The sequence below is a fragment of the Pygoscelis adeliae genome, unplaced genomic scaffold (assembly GCF_000699105.1).
Source record: "Pygoscelis adeliae isolate BGI_AS28 unplaced genomic scaffold, ASM69910v1 Scaffold59, whole genome shotgun sequence".
Lineage (NCBI taxonomy): Eukaryota > Metazoa > Chordata > Aves > Sphenisciformes > Spheniscidae > Pygoscelis > Pygoscelis adeliae.
This window is the reverse complement of record NW_008825565.1, coordinates 1,523,988-1,532,114: the sequence shown is the minus strand read 5'-3', so window position 1 is coordinate 1,532,114 and position 8,127 is coordinate 1,523,988.

The following is an 8,127-nucleotide window of genomic DNA, read 5'->3' as shown; positions in this document are numbered from 1 at the left end:
ATTTGGGAATTTCTAGAGTGTGGTAACTATAGCTCCTTCACTCCCAGCGCAGTGACAGGTTATTTGGACTAATACAACTAGGAGAATTATGACTTTGTTCTTGCTAATAAATCAGAGTGCCTCTTTCTTGCTCATCAACAACCCATCTGATTTCAAATCTGACTTTTGATTGACTAGAGGGCTCTGGGCCATTTTACTTGCTGTTTGTGTGGGCAAGGTTGGGGGATTTTGTTGTCTGTAAATGGCTGCCCAGTAACCCATCTGTTAATGCAGAGCAGTATAGGTTGCAAAAGGCACTCACTTGATGCATCTGTCACATGTATGCTGCCAGCTGTCTGCATCCTATGTGCCCTAAGTGCTTTAAATATCCTTATGTAGGGGAATGGCTATTGCAAGCTCACTTGAATAATTTGTGTGTAGTTGGTCATCCATCCTCCTTGTATCTTCCTATCTTCTGGTGCATATGGCTTCAAGGTTTTTCTTCCAGACTTGTTCCTGGGTTTCTGAATGGGCCCTTCTTTTTAGTGGTGTTTTGAAGGACTGATAAAGCTGCATTGCCACTGCAAGCACCATCACAGGAATCAGAGTATATTTCTTGGGTAAGAAATGCAGTATCTCTTATTTGCTGTGCTGTATGTTGGAGCTTAACCAAGTAGGTAAGGTCTTGGCTCAGAGCAACTGCTATGCCTTGAACTTCTGATGAATAATCTTATCCTGTCTTACCATTTGGACAAACCAGTCTAAATATGATATAGAGGAAAAAAAGGTTAAGCAGTTTAGTTGAGAGAAGGGAAGAGATGAGGAGGAGCAGAGTCTGGACAAAGAGCATCAAGAGAACTCAACCTGTAAGAGATAGGCACTTCAGAGACTATAACTTAGATCAGGCATTTCTAATCCACTGTAAAATCCTTTTATTTTTCTGGGGAGTTGTGGTTGGAGTCAGGATCATGATGCAGGGGAGATGCAGCTCTTTCTACTGGAAATATAGGATAGCAATTCTACCTTCACTAAGCTGCTCGGCAGAGCCTGATAGAGCTCCTCTGGTACATAGTTTCTGTGAAGTTGTTTCTTTTCTGAACAGTTTCTCTGTGCCAGCGTTTAGTATCCCTTTCCACCTTAGTGGAAAGTGAGAAGCATTGAGTACAGATAGGTACTGACTTGCCTCATCTTCTCTTTGGAAGAGACTTGGATAACTCTCAAATTCATTCCAGAGTTACAGTGCTGTGTTTCTGAAGAGAACAGTTGCTTCTTTGCTTTGCTGCTTCTCTCTTCCTCCTTCATACTCCCATTTTTAAGGTAGAAGGTGGTGGTGGCGGCAGATGTTAGTTAAACTGTGGTGTCAGCTCCTGCTCTTTTGCTTTGACGTTGGGCTGAACATACTGCTTTCCAGCTCTAGGCGGTTGTTCCTTTAGTCAACTTGAACAGTGTTTCATCCTGACAGCTGTTTTGCTGACATTATTCCCAGTTAGTTATTCATTTGGATTAAGGGCTTTCTGCAGCCAGAACTCTTTGCTGGGAGTGTGTCGTTGTTTGGCAGACCCATTAAACCAGTCATTATATAGTGCTTAAAATTTTTAATTTGCCCTGCATCCTTCATATTTAGAGTTCCAGCTTCATTGTCCCATGGGCAAAGAGTAAAGACTTACCATACATACTCTCCTTTTTCTAACTTTTCCCCTCCCCTACAATATTTTTCAAGCCAAAACCTTAAAAGCCAGACTTTGTTCAGCTTTGCTTGTTCTTGGGGCACCACAGATATCATGTGTGTGTGCTTGGGGCTCTGTATACAACTGTTCCCTGAACACTTAGTGAAGTCTGTAAGCAACAAGAAGGTCTCCCTCAGCATGTGTTTGTATTGTTCACTCCCTGAAGATGACTATTGCAGTTTCCAAATTTGGTCATATGGGTAGCACGGTCTTGGGAAGACAGTTCTTGTAGTGGTGGTGATGATAGCACTGGTTGCCAGTGCCTTCTGACAGTGCTGAAGGTGCAGGTGGTGTCCCTCCAACCTGGCATCCTCCTCTCTCGTGGAGGTGGCAACAGTGGTTCTTGTCGGCACGGTTGGACTGGGTGTAGCTGGAGGAGAGTACTCTGTGTTTTGAGGACACTTGGTGCTTGAATGGCCATTCTTCTTGCTTCTCTGCTGCTCGGCAGTCACGTGGAAGTAACTTGTGTCTTATGGTTTGGGAGCTCCAGTTTTAAGCTAAGGCGCGAGCATTCTTCCTGTAATTAAAATCAAGAATCAGTTCTATTTTGGATCTGTAGCTTAGTTTGTCCTGGCACTGGTCCAGGCTGGATGGAGAGGCTTTGTTTCCTTATGCAGGTGGTTTTGCTGCTGATAAGCAGGTAAAAGGAAGAACTCTGATTGGGGTGCGTGCTCTCGCCACATCTGTTTCTTTTCTAATACGTTTCTTGGTCTCTTGCATGATGAAGAGAATGTTAAGCATATGTATTGGTCTCTCATGGTCTGCATCTGACTTCAGCTCCAGTGACACCTATTCACACATTGTGTCTGTAATGTTCTATGCAATTCTAGAAAGAATTGTGATAACCCCTTAATTTTTATCATACCAATACCCTTTCCCTAGGCTCATCAATTTGTTCTGATTTATCGTGCTGCCGGAGTGTACCGAATGAATTTGATATGCTTCTGGTGAGCAGTTCTCTCGTGGGCTAACCATGGGTGTGAAAGGAGAAAAACAAAGGTGGTTTTCATTATTAGAAAGAACAAAGCCATGAATAAAAGGGCAAAAGAACTGATGTCCCTTTCAACAGGAGATAAATTTCCAATACTCTGTTCAGCTGATACGTGTTGTATTCTTAGACTTAACTGACTTTGATTTAAGACACTACTAATTTCAAATACCAGCCCATTTTATATTTGGAAAATATTTGGAAAAGCAGGTGTGTGTTCATGAGTATGATCTGATGCAACAGAATTCTGTCTCTGGAAGGACAGAATAATGTTAAATCCTATTAAAAAAAAATAAAAAATTCCTGCTACCATGTCTGTAATCAAAAGGTTCATCTTCTTGAAACTGAAGACTATAAAAACTGACTTGCTTACTTAAATGTCATCAGCAGAAAGACTTACTAGGTGAGTACTGAGAAATGGATTTTTTTCTTAAATGGGAGACTCAGTTCGTGTGTCCAGCTTTCTCTCAAAGACCAAAGAATTTTAATCCCATGTCTTCTGTTTGTACTGTCTTGTACTTGGCTATCCCAAGGATAGGTTTAGAGCCACATTGCAGACCACGCAGATGATCCAGCTAAGCTTGGTGGAAGTGGGAGTGGAACGTGGCTTTCTGAGCCTCTGGTTTTTTGCAATTAAAGTAAAAACTGCCAGCCTTGCCCTACAAACCCAAAGCACATCAGCATCCAAAAGCCCACCACTTTGCTTCCATTTTCATTTCAATTATAGTTTTATAAAGTAGCCTACAGAGATTCCTGTGTAATATGTCTATTACCAATTTTGCCTGGAGTTTGACAGCCTTTGACAGTGGTCCAGGCTGGAGTCAAGATTCTAGCTCCAGATGAGCTCTTTGATTATTTAGTCCCTGACTGGAAGATTGTGTAAGTGAGTGTCTTGAAAGACCACATTTTTTTTTGCATTTCTGTCATTGGTGGTGGCTTCTTTCCTTATTGAGTCCAGGCATCCACTAGCTTTGTTTTCTAGCACTCTGATGTTAGGATAAGTTTTGTAACTTTACATAGTGACTCCTTCTGGTTTCTTGATGATTGTTGTTGTTACTGTAAGATTATATACTTAAACCTTTACAGGAGACTTATAATTTTGCCTTGGAAATTTAGTGTGCTAAGTCTAACTTGGCCGTAGGTCAGTTTGCTCCCTTTTGTTGTGGCTTTAAGTTAGGTTAACAGAAGTAAATTCCATAACCCAAAGGATAAAGAACTAGCTGTTTGCTATGCAAAAAGAAATTATTTGTGGTTTTAGGTACATTGATTTTTTTTTTAATCTATTATGATGGCTTCTAATACCATACAGATCAGTTGGTATAATATTGCAGAGAGCTGAGGAAGGCTCAGTGTATTCTTCTGAGCATACCTGACTTTCTACACCAATAGGGCTTTCATGTATACAGCACCAGAAGATCCAGCTTCGTACCTTCTTATGAGCTCTGCTGTTCATGAAGACAAGTGAATACTAATGCAAATGATAGTTAGCTGTATAAATAGAGTATCTCTGCTATGCATGGGCTACTGTTGGAGTTTTAGCCTCCACCAAAGCCCAGCCAAGCTATTTGACTTCAGGACAGCACAAGAAAACTTCTTCCATTGGACTTAATTTTTTTTTCTTACTGTTTTTCATTTGAGCATATACTTTGCCTGACCGTTCACTCTTTTGGTACTTCATCTCCTGGCCTGTGCTTGCAGCATTTGTTAGACTGAATTGCACGTACAAACTTAAAAACGTTAAATTACCAAGAGGTGTGCTGTATTTTCTCTGGGGAAATAGATGGGTTTTTACTTTACTCTTACAGTGCCCAGCATCTTAGAATCTGATCTCACTGAAGACTGCTAAATACAAGTGAAATAAGAATTATCTGAATAATTACATGTGTTAGTTTCTGTCTTCAGCCTTGGAGAACGTGATGAAATTTGCAAGGTCAGGCCTGCTAAAATAATACAATAGTGTTGTCTCTGCAAGCTCAATTCTCCTTCATGGGCATGCATATTAAATACGTGGTCACTGCTGTGTTTCTTCTGGGTATCTCTTTAGTGCGCAGAATGAATAGCACAGCTCTTAATGAACAGCTATTCAGTGTTTCACTTTCTCCTTACTGTTCAACATGCAGTTCTATGCCATGTTTATTATGTGCTATTCAAACCAAATCCTGAGGACGGAATTACTTTCTCGGACTTCTGTAGTGCTCATCACGACAGTATCTTTGCAAAAAAGTTCTTTGCAAACATGAATCTTATTTCATGCCATCACTGTAAGTACCAGGACTGTGGTACAGAGAAAATAGGTTCAAGACTGTATGCTAATTTGAGACTTTTAAGACCTTGTATTCTTTGCTGTGTACTTAGCATTCTGTAGCATTATAGAGGCACGGCTATGGCTCTCTTCCATGTGCTGGGTTGCCAGGCACTCATAGCAAATGAGCAACGTGTGACTAGTCATCAGCTATCAAAAGCTTGATAAAAATGACTTGACTAGTAACACAACTGAGTACAGTGGCACAAGTCAGGAGAGTATTCAAATCTCAGAGCAAGCCATGTAGCTGGCTGAAATATAAGATCATCTCTTCGACTCCCTGCAATTCTATCCTACTTTTGCTGCCTATATACAAATTATACAGGCAAGGAAATATAAGATTTGTCCTTGCCTGAACTGTTTCTGTCTAAGGCTTTCACTCTGTCTCCTGTGATATGAGTGACCTAATGAGTTTTTCTTGTTTTAATACCAGTTCCTTGTTCTTTATCATTCTCAGGCAGTTTCCTTTTCATGTCTTCTCATTTCCATTGCTGTCGTACCTCACTGGACTGTGTGCTTTAAAGTTGGCACCAGCCTAAATGAGAGAGCAGCGTGGGTGCTGTTGAGTCACAAGATTTGGGACTGTGTGCCACCCTTACCTGTTCTAACAGGAAAGAAGCAGGGCTGGAATGCCCTTAGCTAGGAAACTCTTTTTTATCCTACCAGGATACAGTCCTAGTGATTTATTTCCCTTGCTAACAGATAATAAACTGCTGTAATTATTAGCTCTTTTCTGACTAGCATTGCAGACCTTCTGTCTTCATGTCCCTCGATAAAGCTGATCAAAGGCCTTGTCCAGCACAAATTTTCTGGCTTACGATACACTTTTCAACTGGAATATAACATTTTTCATGCTTATGATCACTTTTTGGAAGTAAGAAATCATGATGAATTAGGAGTCCATACATTAGGAGTTTTGAAATGACCTGTGGTAGGAGAGAGGGCTGGGCAGACTAGTCAGTAACATCTGTCCTGTTGTGTGGAGTCGTCTGTTCCTTGGTATTCAGGTTGTCTGAATTCTTTGCCTGAAAATTCAGCATGTGGAGGTTAATAGATGAGAATTTGTCTGTCATAAAGGCTGTGGAAGCTTACTCTGTCAGTTTGTCTTGGTAGTGGATCTGCTTGTTATCACTGTGCTGGTCTAAATCTGCTTTATCTCAATAACATCTTCACTAACTTCTGTAATTAGAATGAAAAGTCAAACTGAAATGATTCATTTAATACCCACTATGCTCATTTTTTTTTTTTTCTGGTATACTGTACAAGAGTACTCATTTGGAACTCTCTAAAATCTAAAATACCTGTGGCAGATTTGAAGTAGGGATCTATTTTTTAGTTTAAAGATCTACAAATTTCGCTTTCCTCTTTTGACCAAACTACAAGGTATAAAAACTGCCTAAGGCTGTTAGGTACATTTAACGAGAATAGATGCATGTCATTTTTTGTAATGGTGGAAGGAGAAATTAAAGAATTTCTCTGTAATAAAGGATCCATAATAAATTTGACTAGGAACCATAATAAATTTGACTTCATCTTGGTAATCAATAAATCAATTCAGTGTTATGGAAGTAGGACGACTTAGAGTCCAAGTGGTATGTCTGGTGTGCCCCACAATACAACAATGTTTTGAACTTAGAGTGCTAAATGTTCACAGGTAGTGGGCATTCAACAAAATAAAGGATTCACAGGGAATATTGTGTGGGACCTGGGATCAACCTAAACCAGTATAGTTGACCTTTTTACTTTTTTGTCCCCATAGTCCTCCTTTGGGCATGTACAAGTCAATGCAGTTTTAGGGACAGCACTGTCTCAATGTATAACCCTTCACTTGTAAAATATGCCAAGTATTTTTGAGGCAAACTGTTGATAAACTCAGGTCCTACTAGCTGGTGATTCTTTGTGGTACTGGGAGGTCTGAAGAGAAAGGTGCGTGTCAAGTGAGTACACGGGCACACCAACCATGCATTTAAAGTGATGTCACATTTCCCCGCAGCTAATTCTTGGAAGGCTGTGGGCACAGCAAAGTGATACTATCACATACAGGTAGGAGGTAAATTTCTGGCTCATCTCAGAGAATCACTCTTGCCTTGGAGACTCTTCAGGTTTTAAAAAATTTTGGCTATTTCCAAAGTACATGGTGACCCTTTAAATGTTATGATAAAAGCTTGGTTTTTATATCTGCCTTTGTGCTGCGACTGTGACATGAGCTGGCTTATCTCAAATAAAAGCTTCAGGGAATTGGAAAACTATATATTTAAGTTGAGTTAAGTTTTAGGATGCCATTGCAAGACTTCTGTTACCATTTTTGTAAGATAAGTGTTGGTCAGAAAGGAAACCTTATCTGTCTGGCTTTGAAGCACAGGGTCTACATCATACGAGTCTCTTCTGGTGTGTTGGCATGAAATCATCTCTCAGAACAATAGTTGCACTATGACAGTGGGCAGAAGTAGAGGATAGGCTCCCAAATGGGGACACAGGTAAACAGAGTAAAAGTTTTGGCTGGAACCCTGGGAAAATGCTTGCAGCTAGTGTCTCTTGTGGAAATGAGGAGAAACTTGAGATTTTAGTACAACGTAGCTTTGTGCGGGTTTCTGCTGATGGCAAAGAGAACGTGGAAAGTTGCATGGCAGACACTTGATAACCAGGCACCAAGAAAAATACCTTTTGATGTTAAATCCTGTAGGTCCAGGTGGTTTCTGAAAAACTGAGAATACACCTTTTTTGCCAAAGTAGCTGACCTTGAAGTAAGGGGAGGAGCTGACAGAATGAAGCTACCTGAAAGAGAATTTTTGCAGCTGGAGTGTGCCTGTTGCACTGACTTCATCCAGATATTATCTTGTGTGGGCTCTAGAAAAAGCCCCAAATACAGTAAAGATGGTAGTTGTATCCTGCTGGCAAGAGTGTGGCCATCATATCTGGGGCTTGTTTATTTTTCCCATTCCTTCATACATGTGAGCACCATCAGTTTCCCATCTCTGAAAATCGGACTTTCTGTTCTGTAAAGGGTGGAAGAAGGCAGGTGGCTAACTCCCTCTGTGCTTTCTTGGGTGCTCTTGCAGAAAGCCTTACAGAAGACAGGCACAGTATATCAGTCTTTATCTAGTTACCCTAAAATTTTAGGGTTGAGGTTA